Consider the following 17379-nt stretch of genomic DNA (forward strand, 5'->3'; position numbering starts at 1 on the left):
TGAGAGAAGGGGACTTGAGTGAAACCTACAAGATTGGATAGAATAATAACCCTTTATCTTTGTGTGGTACTTTACAGCTCTTGAAGCACATTCACTTCTAATCTCATTTGAAACTCACCGTCACCTTGGAAAGAAGGCAGTGTTTATTATTATTTCCATTTCATAGAAGAGGGAACTCAAGTTCAGAGAAGATAGGTGACGTGTGCAGAGGCACAAGGTTGAGGTGTAACAGCCAGAGCACAAATCCAGACTCTTTCCACTACATAAAGAAGCTTCTGAAGATAAATCAGATTTAGGTGGGCAGAGAGGAGGGAGTGTGGGATTTTGGAGAACAATTCCTCGGTGACAGTGACAATTTCTGCTGTTTTTGCCTTTCCCATGATTGCTTGATATAAAACTAAATATAGATGTTTTTCAATTTACTATAGGGTTATGTCTGGATAAACCCAGCCTAAATCGAAAATCTCATAAATTAAAAATGCATTTAATAGACCTAACCTACCAAACATCATAGCTTAGCCTAGCCTACTTTTACCACGCTGAGAAGGCTTACATTAGCCTACAGTTGGGCAAAATCATCTAACACAACGAAAACACTATAGCGCATCGGTCATTTACCCTTGAGATCACTGCCGCCATCCAGCACCAGGAGAAAGTATCTACTGCAATTGCTGGCCCACCAAAAGATCAAAATTCAAAATTCAAAGTTGGGTTTCTATTGAATGCATATCACTTTCGCACTATTGTAAAGATGAAAAATCATAAGTGGAACCATTGTAACTCAGGAACCATCTGCACATTATAACAATGATAACTAAATATTTACTGTTTGCCGTGTGCCCAGCGTTGGGCCAAGTAAGCACATCAAGTATCCATCTCCTTTTGCTTTTCCCAACATTCACATGAAGGAGGTATTGTTACTATCACCACCATTTAACTGACTAAAATGAAGTAACTAACACTCAGAAAAGTGAGGCCACTTGCCCAAAGTGATACAAGTAAGTGGCAGAGCAGGGACCAGAATCCAGATCTGACCCCAAAGAACTCCCAGCTCCCTCTTAATCACTAGGCTGAACTGACCCCTAAGCAACTCTTGGCCTTTCGGCCTTTCATTTGGAACCAGGAAGATGTGGTTCTAGATTTTTCTTTTTAATTGTACTTCTCCCTTCCCGACTATGGAGCTGTAAAACTCCACGAAGGAGACAGACCTTTTGGGTATGCCACTTCTCAAGCTGGCTCTGCCTGGCTGGCCTAGGCAGCAGCAAAGCCTACAGATGTTTCCATGTGATGCATGCAACTTCCTAGTTTCTAATTTCCTGGCTCCCACCGGTGCTCAGAAACCCAGTGTGGTACCATATGGGGAACAAAGGAAGGATGGTCCTGGCAGGAGCCAGGCCCTGCCTGAAAACCCTCAGAAGGCTTCTCCCTGTACCATCTCCCATGTGGCTCCTGCTAGCTCCATCTCTACCCCACAGGGAAGTGAATAAAGCTCATTATCTATTTATTTTATAAAGTGCTACCCTTGGTGTTCAAATCGCCTCAGGGTATAGAACACAGAATTTAAAACAATTAAAAGATGTAAAACAGAGAATTGGTGATGACCAGCAGTTTTTTAAAATCAGCAATAAAATGCCAGTTTGTGGAGCCCTGGCTCACCCTGGTTGCTGCAGATCACCTGCGGGGGCTTTGTCAACGCGAGGGGCAGGGCATGATTCTCCTGCAGCCTCTGTCTGAGATGTTTGCTCACAAAGCCCGGATGCTCCAGTTACCTTCCTTCACTGCCCCGTCTGAATCTTTATGACTCAGCTCAGGCCAGCATCAACTCACTTATTTTCTTCCTGTGCCTGGCCGTGGGAGGCTTCAGGAGGCCTGCAGCATCCGACAAGGAAGAGGGGCAGGCCTGTTTTAGGTACTTGGCATGGGGGACCAGCTTAGCTGTTGGCACATCACTGCCTGGAGTTGGTGACTAAATAATAATATTGATAACGACAAAAATAATAATGAGAACTGAGCTTAGCTGAGGCTTTTGCTCTGTGAAGGGAGGAATGATGGCTCATTGCCAAGATTTCTTCAGCTTTGAAAGGTGTGTGGTTAGAACCAGAGGGGAGGAAACAAGGTAAAAGTGACCGTGTTACCCAGGTTGGAAGAGAACTTGGGAAAAGGAAAGCAGCACGTTGAAGTCGTCTTAGCTTGAATGAAAGTCGAGGCGCAGCTGGGGCTCCAGCAACTAGAATCAGAAACACTGCTGATTGTGGGGAGGTTTGCCTAAAGCACGAGCAATGAACCCAGATGTGAGCTATGATCCCCGGCTTCTTCAGTACCCGCATGGCCTTACAAGTCACTTTACTTTTCTGGACTTTAGTTTCCACACAATAAAATAAAGGGACTGGCATGATAATCCCCTTTTAATGCTACATTTTAGGTTTCTGATTTTCAGAACTCAAATAATCCTTGGCAAGTATTTACTGACTACGTTCTATCTGCCAGGCACCTCTAAGGATCTCTCAGGAAAAGAAACTTCTTTCGGTCTTTCGATGTCACACACGTTTCTCTCCAGTGGCCATAGTCCGGCTGTATTTTCAAGGTAGGAGAGGAGTTTGGGGTGATGGGGATTGGGGGAGGGATGAGGAGGAGAAATATCCTTTGGCTCGATTACGCATTTATTGATCACCTATCTTTCCCGCCCTCCAAGTCAGTGGTTTCCATCCAGTAGATGTCCCATTTGATCCCTGTGGAACAACCTTCTGGGATTCCCTGAGCATCGTTCTGCCTGAAGGGCAGTCCCTGCTTCTCTCCGGGCAGTAATGAGATTTCCTTTTGAGTCTCGCGCTGGCCTACTACCTTTCACCCTGCTGAGCGTCCCTCTGGCTGCGTCCATTTCTCTCTGTGCCCAGGTTTATTCGGCTGTGTTCTCCTCTGTTCCATGGAATATCTGTCACAGGAGGCTGTCACAGCCCAATTGGAATTCACTTTATCTTTCCCACTGCCCTATTCACTGAGCAAACGTGCATTTGGCCTTTCAGCCATGGAAATTTTCCCACCCTCTTTTCTCTTTCCTAAGAAGGAAACATCAGTGGCTTAGAAAAAATTTGCATTTTCTGCAGCCTAAATTCAACAGCTATTTGCTGAATACTTATGACAAGCTTAGTTTTGTCATGCCCTCAAGAGGTTTATGATGTAGTTGGTGAAATGGAACAGACACATGTAAAACTATTTGAAAACAGCGAAGCACAGTAATGTCAGTGTTATTTGATGCCAAAATGTGTGGTCCTATAACAGCACCATTAACACTTGTGAGAGATGCTGACATGTCCGAGGACTTATGCATGTCTCGTTTAAACTTCATAATAAGCCTATGAGTTGGGTATAATCATCCCCATTTTAGTTATCGGCAGTCTGAGTCACAGAGAATTTAATTGGCCTACAGTCTCATGGATGGTAAGACAACCTCGCTCTTTTCAACTCCAAAGTATGTGCATTTAAAATCTTAACTCAACTACTGTTCTGTGAGCTCCATGAAGGTGGAGTCTATGTGCTCACTTCAGCAGCATATATACTAAGAATGAAGGTGGGTGTTTTGCCCGTGGCTGTTTTCCAGGGCCATTTCCCCAGTGCTTACCATAGTAAATAATTAAGAAAAAAATATACATATATACACATACATACATATTAAATGCTGCACCTCTTATGAACAGAAAGACTTCTAGGAAAAGCTAGACTAAATGGTTCTTTTTCTAGAGTCAGAGGTGGGAGGAATTATGAGGCGTTTGGATTATGAAAATCAAGCTCAGCCATCCCATTAGCCTGGGGGATGGGCTTGATGATAAAAGAGTGGAAGAATAGAAAACAAGCAAAAGTAAAAACAAAATAAAAAAATGAAAAGCAAAAACACACAACAATAACAAAACACACACACACACACATACAACAACACTGCACCTCTTTTTGAGGCCTTAAAACCAGCTCTCGTCCCTGCCCTGTTCCCCTGTGCACACAGCTCTACTATGTGTGCGCAAGGTCCATGTGTTTTGTGCTGCTTACATCTGAGTCTCTCACAAAACTGGGCCCAACAAGCGACAGGTGATGGCTTTACCCTACTTTGTATCTCCTAAGGTGGGATGGACCCTCAGAACAAATGTTTGTTGAAATGAATCGAAATTAGATCGTGTCTCATCTCATTCAGACATTTTTTTTTTTTTAGTCTTTTGTGTTTTCTGTTTCTTATGTGATGCTTTCGGGAAATAGCAATGATATAGGAAGAAAGAACCATAGACAACCCCCTTGATAGTTATATGGGGAAATGAATGTGGTGCCACTTTTTTTTTTTTAAAGTCTGGGTCTTATCTGTCCCAGATTGGATTCCCATATTTAGGAGAAAAAAAAAAAGGAAAGAAATGAAGCTGCATCTTCCTATTCAGTCAACCTGGAGGGTCTGCCTCAAAGAGGATTGTGGGGTGGGGGGTAGGAAATGTGCAATTTTATTGGTTTGTTCTGCTGGGTCCTTCTCTCCAGGACACTGTTTAGTGCACCGAATGAAGTGGAAAATGAAGAACAGGTGAGCAATCAGCTGTGAAAAGCTTTAATGGACCTGGCACCCCTTTGGGAATGAGGCAAGGCTCTTGCTGGTGCTCAAGACCAACTCTTTTCCAGTTCAGTGGGCTTTGTTTTTGCAATGGGAATTTAACTCCCGTGGGTGGCCCCAAATGGAGAAATATTCCAGCCTTCAGCAGCAGTGGTGCTGCAGCATCTTTACAGAGAACAGAGGCCAATGTCCGGAAAGGGGCCTCTAGTTCACCGGGGGCCTTAGCAAATCTTGAACTTCCTGGGTGGCCAGGAGGGCAGATCACGTGACCCTGTGAAGAGAGTGATATTGTGATTATCTGGGACTTTCAAGTAATGAAGCCGGGATGTTCCTGAAGTGGAGGGGACTGTGGGTTAGTTTAGATCCAGACCCAGGGGCATTGGGGCCACCACAGCATCTCTGTGGAAGCAGCGGGGTGGGCAAACCTCTTTTAAGCTTTTAAGCTCCTTGGAGTGTGCCAAAAAGAATGAGGCCTTGGATTTGGGCTGGGAGGGTGGGAAAGGATGTCTATCTAATAATAATGAGGAGGAACAGGACTAAGAGCAGGCATTCTGTGTTTACTGTATTCCAGACCCTGGGCTATGTGTGAGAGTGATGCTTTCACTCCCTCACACTAACAAACATTTAGGCTTTGACAATTAGCTTCTTCCTCTCTCCTGCCCTCTCAGGGTTTTCCTGGCTCCTGAGCTTTTAAAGATACAGAGTCAGGAGAATGTTTATAGAGAAAGGCATCGAAGAGGCAATGGGGAAAGGGAGAGATTCTTGCTGGGCCAGCTCTGAAGCTCTCCTTTGTAGTGGAGAATGCTGGCATTGGGCAAAGGGTAGATGAAAATTAAAAAATGAAGTGAGAGAAACTTAGTGAGCTAAGTCAACCTACGTGACAAATATGAGATAGAGAGAAATGAAAAGGAGAAAAAAAAATTTTGTGGGTTGGGTATTAGGTAGGGTTGCCAGATGAAATACAGGATACTAGTTACATTTGAATTTCAGATAAACAACAAATATGTCCCAGATAGTGCATAGAAAATATTTATACTAAAAAAAAATTTTGTCATGTATCTGAAATTCAAATGTAACTGGGCATTCTTTCTGTTTGTTGTGTTTTGCTTTGCTAAATCTGGCAAGTCTAGTGTTGGGGAGAGTTTTGTGGAGATTCTAGAGTTGAGTTTCTAGAGCAGTGAATGTGGGTGGGTAGGGGAATTGGGCAGAAGAGGAAAAGATATTTTAAGAAATGTTGCTGTGGTTTATAAATTGGATCCCCTTTTATGTTCTTCAAGTGATGCTAGTATAATTAGAAAACTTTATTTGGTTTTAAAACTGTCTTCTTCAAATGTAACTTTATGCAGACTGGGTGATATGAAATCCTGGCTGGGGTGCATATACATTAGCTCATATAATCCTTATAATTGTGTAAGGTGGACAGCATCATACCTGTTTTACAGTGAGGAATTTAAGGCTCAGAGAAGTTAAATAACTTGCTCAGAGTCACACAGTAAATAGCAGAGCTGGATTCCAAGCTGAAGTTCATTTGACCTTCTGTGCTCTAAACCTGAAGCCTAAATAACCCACGTCAAACTGATCTCTACTTCACAACTGGATCCTACTCATACATACATTTTTAAAAAATGCTTGAATATAACATGCTAAATGTATGTAGAATAGACTCATGGAATTTTAGCATTCCTTTTTCAGTTGAAGAAACAGTAATTTGGAGAAGATAAGGATCACAAGGGTAGTTACCCTAAGAGCCAAGACTAAGACCTGGACCCACAGAGGGGGCACAGGGATTGAACAACCCAGGGGACAGCTATAAAGAAGTAAAGCAAGTCGAATCGACCACCCCTTTATTGTCGGCCTCCTCCTGCCTCAAATTCACCCCGCCTCTCCCCCTCCTACATCCCTCCCTCTCCAAGCATCGAGCCATGTCCCATTTCTACGAATTCCCACTCTGAGCCAGCTGTCATAATCCCCTGCAAGGTGTTAGCTGATAAGAGCCTATGGGAGGATCATAAAATGTTAGCCCAGGGGAGGATATTAAAGGCTGTAGAAGTCTGAAAGCAGGTGTGCACAGAGACAAGTATTGCAGGAGATGCCAGAGGGCCTGGCCACCAAGCAGCCTTGCAAGGTGGTATTTATCTTGGACATACACTCTGGTTCAGCATCTGATTTAGTCCTAGCCTTGCTAGTCCAGACACTCTGTCTTCTCATGCCTCAAGTTTGACCGGATACAGTAATAATGACTCATAGTAACAAAGCTCAAGGAGAGAAGCACAAACAAAAAAAGAAGCCAATTTATTAATGTACGATAAGACATACACCTGCTAAGCTGACTTTAGCCTGACCAATGCCTTCTCTCTCGTGGGATGAGAAGCTAATGTGGAGAATGAGGTATCAACTGGTTGTTCAAGTCTCCTGGAAGCAGCTCAGAGGGAGTAGGGTAGAGAAGACCAGAGTTTAATGGCATTGAGTGCTAGGGTCTGGCACTGTTACCTCCACAATGGCCAAGTGAATGCCCTCATCAAACTAGGCATACTGTCTTTCAGGCAGTGCTAAAATATGGCAGGTATCGAACTAGGTCCAGGAAGAAAATAAACAGCACATTCAAAAGGGAGTCATGATTGCAGAGAGTTTAAAGGAGGGATTCTTTTCAAAGATATTTCAAAACCAACAAGGTTTTGGGATGGATCACCTCCCAGCTAGCCCTAATCTAGAAACCCTGGGAATAATTGCCACTTCCAGGACAAAAGGAGGAAGTGGTTCCCAGAACCTGGAGAGGGCTGCACCTGCAGCTCTGAGGGAGGGCATTTCCACAGGATCCCAAGGTAGAGAGATGATCTGGACTGGCAAACAGATCCCTGGCAGGCAGGCCTGCAAGCATTATGCCTCCCCTTTCCTATGCTTCCTTGTTAGACCATCTTGCTTCTGCTAAAAACATTCTGGAATAATTCCCGCAATCTGGTTACATAGGGCTCTTCCTGCCCTGAGAGCCATTTTCTCTCTTCAAGGTGACTCTGGGCATTTCTGTTCTGATCGGTTAAGTAATGAATTCATTAATATAATCTTATAATCCTATTTTTCTTGTTTTCTCATGGTTTTAGGGCCAAGGGTGGGGCACCTTACAAGAGCTTCCATAAACTAACCTAATTCGGCCTCACTGAGTAGAAGAGTTAAGGGCAGGAGGAACTCAAGAGCAGGCCAGGGCTCTCTGAAATACCGGTGGCATCACCTTTACCAGGAATTCCTGCGTTTTAAAAGGAACTCTTAAACATACAATATTTAAGACTCAAAGAAATGTCTCTTAAATGGCAAAATTTCACTTCAGTACTAGGGAGGTATGTTGGGCTGACTAATGGCCCATCCCAAAGATGTGCACATCTCAAACCCCAGAACCTATGAACATGTTGCCTTGTATGAAAAACAAGACTTTGCAGATGTGCTTAAATGAAGTATCTTGAGATGTGGAGATTATCCTAGATTATCTGGTAGGATCAATGTAATCAGAAGAGTCCTTTTAAGAGGGAGGCAGAAGCATTAGAAGTTGAGAGACGAGATGTGACGACACAAGCAGAGGTTGGATTGATGTCCTTTGAAGGTAGAGTAGGGGCCATGAGCCAAGAAGAGGAGACCTCTAGAGGCTAGAAAAGGCAGAGATTCTCACCTAGAGCCTCCAGAAGAAGTACGGCCTCTGATTTTTAGTCCTATAAGACCCATTTTGGACTTCTGACCTCCAGAACTGTAAAAGAATAAATTTGTTCTGTTTTAAGCCACTAAGTTTGTAGTAACTTGTAATGGAAGTCATAGAAAACTAATACAGAGGATATTTTGGGGATAGAAACTCCTTTCCAATGTCCTTCAACAACAGACTACACTAAGATTTCTTAGGATGGTTTTTTGGCCAACCAGTTTTGAGTCTTGACTCAGATACCCATGGACTGGAATTCTGACCATAAAAACTATGGAGGTAATTTGTCCTACGACATGCACAACTGATGCCGAAGTGGGTTTCTGCCCTCATAAGCATGTTCCCAGACCTTGTCCTTTACTGCTCAGCAGGCCAGGTGTGGTTGGGGCCCTCCCACACCGAAGACTTCCTGAATTGAGAGCTCTGGCTCTCATGAAGGCCAATGAGAGAAGCAGGCAGAGGTGGTGAGGAGGCCGCTCCAGGCATAGATAATTGGCGAAAACAATTAAGGAGTGACACAGAGGACATCTTTCCTCTTGGTGCTCCGTTGTAAAAATAGCCCAAAGAGAGGAATTTGAATCTGCTTTGAACTGGACTACTTGGAGGGGTGGGGGGTTGGGGCGGTGGTGGGAGGCGGGGGCAGAAATCCTTTCGCAGATTTCCTTAGTTCCAGTTTCTACCCCTGCAGTGACCACAACAGGTTCTCAGGACGAGGTCCTTCTCTGTAAAGCTGTTTTTTTTTTTCTTTCAATTAAGTCTCATACATTAAATGAAAATGAAGAGGACGTTGCTTAAACTGTGCCTTTAGAATGAAATGGAATATGAAAAGGCTCAAATCCATTTTAGAGACAGACTTGTCTGTCAGAAATCGATATAACCCTTGCATTCTACAATGTGCCAGTTCGTAAAGTGAAAACAGCTCGAACTCTCCATTTAACATTTTCAAAGCTGATATTAAATTCTGAGCTTTTATATCTGTCCATTTAGGACCGAGTTATAAATCTGAAGTCTCTCCCCAGCTTATGAGTCTGACAGTGCTTAATAAAAACTTTTATAATCAAGTTCAATAAAGAATCACAAATCTCTATCTTGTGATTTTTAGCTTGCAACAATCTTCGTAAATAATGTTTCCTGCTTTTATGTTTGTCAATATTCGTCATTTTTAAAAATGAAAAAAATAGAAATACTATGTAAACTTTCACCACTTTGACGGAAATACTATTAATAAAGGATTCAATGAGTAAGATGTCTTCATAGCAGCATTTGTAAAAAATAACCGTGAAAGGTCAGAAGATGAAATCTTTAGTGTAGAGATCACATGGCACATGAAAAATCTACTTTCTATTATTTAACACTATATTTAAAAAGAAAAACGGAACTGTTTTAGGTAAAACCAACTGTTCCACTTGTGGTTTAGGATAAAATTTCCAGCGACAGCAAATAGATTCAAACAATTGAGATGGAAGAAAAGGTAACGTACTCTAGAAAATTGTGAGATGACTCAAACAGTGGCTTTGGGGAAGACAGAGACAGCAATGTGAAAGAGATATGGGGAAAGTTTGAATAAATTATGTCTTAAAGTGTGGAAGTGGAAAAAAGTCATATTTCTACCTTAGTGTGCTATTTTATACAGCACATGATTCTAAAGATGTACATGCAACTTAACTAACGTATAGTTTAAGTTAAAAAAAATCATGTTTTAGAAGACTACCGACATGAGGAAAAGGTCATGGCAGCTATAAACCAGTTGAAAAATTCTTAGTCTATAAAAACTATCCAAATGTAAATATAAATGCATATGAAAGAAAATTAAATGTGTATCGATCTGGAAGGAAGGTCACCTAAAAGAATCAATGTTTGTATTTGTAGGTAAGATTACAGGTGACTTTTATTTTCTTCTTTATACATTTTTATGGTTTCCAAAGTTTACACGATAAATATTCATTATTTTTCTAACAAAAAAGAACCTTATTTTAAAAACATGATAAAACACCTGCCTGTAGACCCTGCCTGCACAGTGCCCCTGTGGATCCTTCTAAGTATCCTGAGGTGGGAGCAGAAATGAAATAATAGCTAACTTTTTTGAGTGTGACTCATGTGCCTAGCACTGTATTGAGTGCTTCGCATGCATTATGTTAGGTAATCATAACCCCCCGTCCTACAAAGTTGGCATGAATGCCCTGATTTTGTAGGTGAGGAAACGAGATCAAGTGGTTTAGTTCTTTGCCTAAGTCACACAGCTAGCTGGTAGGGGTGCTGGCACTTAAACCCAGGCAGACTGACTCCAGAAGTCACAGTCTCAGCCCTGGCTCTTTGCTGTGCTGCCTCCTAGCACTCCACTACCTATCTGGCAAGATTTCAGAAGCTGTAATGGGCCAGCCCATAGGAAAATTTCTAGCAGTTCTTAGTCTCATACTTCAAGGAGTTGGAAATGTTCATTGAGTGAAGTTTCTTACCTGAGACTGTCATGTTTGCATGAGCTTGTTGGATAACATGTTTGCACTTAATTCTTTAGACAGAAAGACTTCTAAAGGAAAGGGACAATTGGGTATGCTAGATCTGTGAGGATGTGTATGGGGCTACTTAGGTGGCAAGGAAGAGACAAAGATTATGAGGACTGACCAGACCAGGGGTGGAGCACTGAGGTAGAGGGCTTCAAGTAGTCAGGGGCAGCAGAATCAGGGAAGCATTAGCAAGCTGGGAGAGGGGCCAAAGACCAGCTTTGTCCAGCAAAAGACACGTGATTAACACTTACCGAGCATATATTGTATGCTGGGTATTCACATTTGCTCTTTCATTTCATCCTCCCAACAACTCTGTGTGATAGGTGTCATTATTTCCACTTGACAGTGGAGAAGGAGAAACTCAGAGAGATGGGAAATTACTGTTTAATGGGTACAGAATTTCAGTTTGGGATGATGAAAAATTCTGGAAATGGATAGCGGTAATGTTGCATAACAGTGTAAATGTACTTATGCCACTGAAGTGTTTTAAATGGTTAACATTTTATGTATGTATATTTTACACCCTCCCCACTCCCAACACACTAGCCTTTCCACTGCCCAAATCAGACCCACTCTAACAGGATGCAGATTACCAGACCTTAGGTTTCCACCATCGGTTTAATGACTCTCTGAACTATTGCATTATTTTCCGCTTTTTGAAAAACCAGCAGAGAAACAAAATTCTCTAGCCCAACTCAGAATTTTTCACTGGAAGTCTCTAAGCGTAGTGGCTTTTTGATAATGCCATTTTGTGGATTGACAGCCCTAAGGAAGCCTTTTTCTTTTCTTTTTGTAATGAGATTCCTCCTCCCCAATGGCTGCGGGCTGCCCCTTTTGCTGGGGCTGGAGAAATACATGGGTCTGAGTGACTGCCTAGGGATAATTCAGGGCCTCAAGAGGTGCCCAAAGACACTGCTCCTCTGAGGTTATTCATTTGATGGGAAGAGACTGGTGAGAAAAGGAAAGAAATTTCTGGTAAGGTTTTGGCCTGTGTCCTGTAAGTAGAAATGGTCTGGGAATGGGTTTTGACAGCTCCCAGTGCATGGCCAAGGGGATGAAAGGAGCTTATTAACAGACCAAAATCAAAATTCCATGCACCCCTAGCTGTGAGGGTAGGAAGGGGGAGGGGCCAGAAAGGCCCTTGGAGCTTGTGGGCTGAGTAGGCTTTGTGAACCTGCAATCTGAACAGTTGCACAGGGCCCAACACCCAGAAGGGCCCCACTCTTGGTTTAATGATCTACTGTTGCCATCTTGAAATTCTTAATTTTTTTTAAAACAAGGGGTCTTGAATTTTTATTTTGCACAGGGACTTACAGATCGTGTAGCTGATCCTGCCTGTAAGGCATCAGAAGGGGGAAATTCTGCCTGAAATCACTGGGCCAACAGACCAGGTAGGAAGAAAGAGAGTCCCCTAAGATACGTATTATCCAGTGTCTGCAAGCAAAGCAGAGCAAGTGCCCTGGAAATAGGGGATGCCAGTGTCGGGTAGGAAGAAACTTTCCTCTAACCTCATGGTTCTTTTGGCTGGTCTAATAATTAAATTGACATGAGACAGATTAATAAGAGAAAATAGCCCAATTTAATTATATACACATGCATGGGAACCCCATATACATGAGAGGTTCAGGGACAGAAGGGGAAAATGAAGTATGGTTTATATGACATTCTGAGCTAAGGATGAGGTAAGGCATCTTGGAGCTTCAGGAGGTCATTGCAGAGTAATAAGAAGAGCAGATATTCAGTAACTAGTGGCTTGCCTTTTCATATAGATAGGTCAAAAAAAGTTATTTTACTGTGAGCAAGGCCCCTAAGATAAATTCTTTAAAGGAGAGGTAAAAGTTTCTTGTGAACCTGCAGGGTTTTGGTTGCCTTTAGTTCAAAATAATCTGCATATTGCAAAGGCATATCTTGGGGTGACTCTTTTCGAACCTCTATATCAGCTTCTCCATCACCCCCTTTTATGAAAAAGCTCTCAAGGCAAACCCTAGACTTTGGGCCGAGGAAGGATGGGCTGGTGAGTGCAGCTTCATTCTCTGACTATCCAGGGTTCCTTTGTTTTCTCTTCTGCTTTGTCCTTGGTTTCTGTCCCAGGCTGGACCTGTGCCCGTTATTCACAATTAGAGTTTTTATACTCAATATTTCTACTCGTTCTTTGAATTTCTTGTTTCGTATTGCTTCTATCTTATCTCTTTGATTCTACTTGAGGCTTGTTTTAGATTCTTGGTCTGTTTGTTCCTGTTCTAATCCATCTGTTTCAGATAACAAGGGACTTGTGTGGTTTGCTATTTTTCTTCTGAGGGAGTGACAATGCCCCAGTTTGGAGCACATATTCTCCGGGACCACTGGCTGCTTTGTCTGGTATCGTGTACGGGAAAGCGCCCTAGGCCAGGCCCTTGTCTGAGACCTGTCTCCAAGGATTTCTCATACCTTGTTGCTATTGTTATTGTTGTTGTTGGTTCCTGGAATCCCTCTTTTCCTCTTTAGTTTCTGCAGCCTAGATTTGGGGAAGGGAGTCTGCAGCTCCTCTGGTCTGCCAACTTGGCAGACACTGGAAATCTCTTTCTGGCTCACTTCTGTTTCTTATATTACCTGTCCATGCTGAATTCTCCTTCACTTGTAGGTGGGTAAAACCTATTCTGTTTTAAGTTCCTAGGTGTGGATATTTCTCTGTTTTAATCAGTCCATGTCCATTTCAATTAGTTTACAAAGGGCCAATCAATCAACTGCTATTGACATTTAATGACAGGATCTGAATAGTGGGGGCTTAAAAATAAGGTATATGTGAAAAGAATGTGGTCATTTCTGAATTCTGATTGGCTGAATTTTCTTGCAGTCTGATTGGCCAAAATGTCAGGCAATTATTCTGGAAACGTTCTTACTTTTTAGAAAGAGTATATAGGGGTGATGTCTATAATTTACTTTAAAATACTTCGGCATTAAAAAAATGAGTTTAAAAATAAGAATTGTTAGTTCATGGTATTATAGTCACAAGACCATAGGTTGTGGAAATCATTCTTGAGGAAGTAATGTTTCTATTTTATATTGCATATAATCTGCCTTATATTTTATGTAAACATGTTATTTGTTCTACAAAAATGCTATGGTCAGAATGTTTCTGTCTCCTCCGCCCAGTCAAATTCACATGTTGAAATCCTAACCCCCCAAAATTATGGTTTTAGGAGATGGGGTCTTTAGGAGGTGCTTAGGTCTTAAGGGTAGAGCCCTTATAAATAGGATCAGTGCCTTATGAAAGAGGCTCCAGGGAGATCCCCGGCCTCTTCCAGTGTGTGAGGACACAGCGAGAAGGTGCCAGCTGTGAATGGACCAGGAAGTGATCCCACATCAGAATGTGACCATACTGGTATCGGATCCTGGATTTCCAGCCTCCAGAACAGTGAGAAATAAATCTCTGTTGTTTGAGCCACCCATCTGTGCTATTTCATTTTAGCAGACTGAGCAGACTGAGACAGTAAATATTTGGCAATATCTAATTTGATGAATTCTGTAGATGTTCATTTGACAGATGAGAAAACTGAGGCCCACTGAGATTGTGACTTGCCTAGGGCCACATATAAGATAAGATCTCAATTCTCTTGGGCACGGATCCAGGGCATTTTCCATCCCACCTCATCCCCCCTCCATCGGGAATCAAGAAGGAGATCAGGTTGAGCTGCCCAGTTCAGCCATTTCACCTTTAGATCCACAGTGTCTCCTTTGACAGATTTATCCCCAGTGATGTTACTAGGTCATACATTGAAAAAGCTGATTCAGATGTTTCAAGTTGAACGTCTCAGAAAGTAGTTGTACTTGATAGGGTGTCCGTAATCCAGGATGGTGGGTGGTTTTTCTTTTGTTTAATCTTTCTAGTCTCTTTAGTGTGCTATTTAACATGTGCTTGTTTAGATATATAAGTAATATAAATTTATCGAAGAAAAATTTGAAAATACAGATAAGACAAAAAATACAAAATGAAAATCATCCATAATCTCATAATAACTAACATTTCGGGGATATATTTGTCATCTATTGCTGCATAATAGATTACCGCCACAATTTAGTGGCTTAAAACGAAAGACATGTATTATCTTACAGTTTCTGTGGGTCAAGAATTCAGGAGCAGCATAGCTGGGTGGTTCTGGCTCAGGGACTCTGATAAACCTCCACATAAATGAAGGTTTGCTTTGGGCTACAGGGTCTGATTTCAAGATGGCTTACTCCAGCTGTTGGCTGGAGGCCTTAGCTTCTCGACACGTGGACTCTCCACAGGACTGCTTGAGTATCTTCACAATATGACAGCTGTCTTCTCCCAGAACAAGTGACCCAAGAGATAGAGCAAGGAGAAAGCTGCAATGCCTTTTTATGACCTACTCTTTGAAGTCACACACTGACACGTGTGCCACATGCTATTTGTTAGAAAATCACTAAGTCAAGTCAACACTTAAGCGGTAGAGCATTTAACTTCCAACCCCTTGAAAGGAGGAGAATCAAATAACTTGTAGACATAAATTAAAACCACCACAGGGGATCTCCAGTCAGATTTCTTTTTAAACCAAAATAGGATCTTACTGTACATATAACTTTATATCCTCCTACATTTTTGTGTTTATAAACACAGATTCCTGGATTATAATCCAGCTCTCCACTAGGAACTCTATAATCTAGGGCAAGTCACTTAACCTATCTACCTCAGTTTCCTTATCTGGAAAATAAGGGTAAAATTAAAACATACCTAAGAATCACATGAGTTTATATATTTAAAGAACTTAGAATCATTTATATGTTAGCTTTTATCATGTCAGCAAGTTTATTTTAAAAATATATTAATAGCTCTGAATGCATTATTATATGAACATTCTGTACTTTAATTCTATTATTAGACCTTTAAATCATTCCTATTTTTTTTTATTACTGTAACGTAATAAGAAATATGTATTTGGTCTTTGCCCCTAGTTCCTGACAGAGCTGTTAAATCCCTTGGGATTTACTGGGTAATACGAACATCTTTGTTTTGATGAGGAGACTCTTGGTAGGCTCCTGGAGAGCTTTAGAAATGGGACTGGTCACCAGAAAGACAAAGCTGTGATTAGAAGCTTGAAACTTTTGGTCCCATCCCTCATGCTCTGGGGAGAGGAGGGAGGCTGGAAATTGAGTAAATAATTGATCACGCCTATGTGAGGAAGCCTGAGTTTCTAAACTACGGGGTTTGTTTGGAGAGCTTCCAGGCTGGATGTATTGAACACACTGGGAGGGTGGCACATCCCAATGCCACAGGGACAGAAGCTTCTGTGTTCAGGCCCTTCTAGACCTCACCCTATGTACCTCTTCATCTGGCTATTTGTCTGTAATCTTTATATTATTTATAACAAACTGGTAAATGTAAGTAGATGTTTCTCTGAGTTTTGTGAGCCTTTATAACAAATTATCAAACCTGAAGAGAGAGTTGTAGAAACCCTGATTTATAGCCAATTGGTTAATAGTACAGATGACTATCTGAGGAACTTACAATTGATGTTTGAAGTGGGGACAGTCTGGCGGAACTGAGCCCTTAGCTTGTGGCAGGGTCTGGGCTAACTCTGGTAGTTACTGTCAGAATTGAATTAAATTGTAGGATTCCCAGCTGGTGTCCAGAGAGTTGGAGAATTGATTGGTCGATGTGGGAAAACTCACATTTGGTGTCAGAAGTGTAGTGAGTAGAGAAATAGTGTTCTCTTTTAATTATTAACATTAGAAATGCTGTGATGAACACCCTTGTAGCTAAATTTGTGAGCTGGGGATGAAACTCTTTGAAATGTATATATAATTTTGTGTGTATGATGCCACTTGGGGGAGAAAGGGATCCATAACTTTCATCAAATTCTCAAAGAGGTCCCTAATCTATAAGATGTTAAAATTGTTTATCTAGGTTATAGTCCTCAGACATCTAGGTTCAGGTCTTGGAAGAAGGGGTTGGAGATGTAGTCATCAGGGTCAAGAGTACTGGTTCACACCAAGCAAGCTCCCAGGGGAATTTTGCAGGCACCTTAGCAGAGCATTCACACGTTACATTTTATGGTAGCTTATTTCTAGGACAATCTGTAGGTGACTAAACTAACCATCTTGTTATTGTTATAAGATCAAACACCTTTGTGGTCTCAAGATCTGTGGTTCTCCGATCCCTTGTGTCTGGGCTGATTCCTTTTGGGGATTATGGTTGATCATGCCGGTACGTATCTGGCATGTGCTAAGCATTCTATAATATTTGTTGAATAAATGAATAAATAAATGGAAGTGTAAAAAATGGCAAAGTGTACAAGGAAATGCAAAGAGGAAGTGGCCTGAGTTTGTCAGACTTTGGAATGATTGAGCTTTTGTGCCAATGGGCTACAAGAAGCCCTAGAAGGGAAAAGGGGCCCCGATCCCCTGGTAGAAAGAGGAGATGGCAGTAGATGCTGCAGGGAGATGTTCTAAAGCAGCGGTTCCCAAGGAGCAGGCTGAGTGTGAGGATGATGGACTGATGCTTCAGACAAGGCAGTGGGGGTGCAGGGAGTATGAAGCACCGGGGCTAATGTGCGGGGCTGGCTCCTGCAGTGATTGCACTCATTCCACACATCAGACCACCCTGAGACTCATTT

The sequence above is a fragment of the Pteropus alecto genome, unplaced genomic scaffold, assembly GCF_000325575.1.
Source record: "Pteropus alecto unplaced genomic scaffold, ASM32557v1 scaffold276, whole genome shotgun sequence".
Lineage (NCBI taxonomy): Eukaryota > Metazoa > Chordata > Mammalia > Chiroptera > Pteropodidae > Pteropus > Pteropus alecto.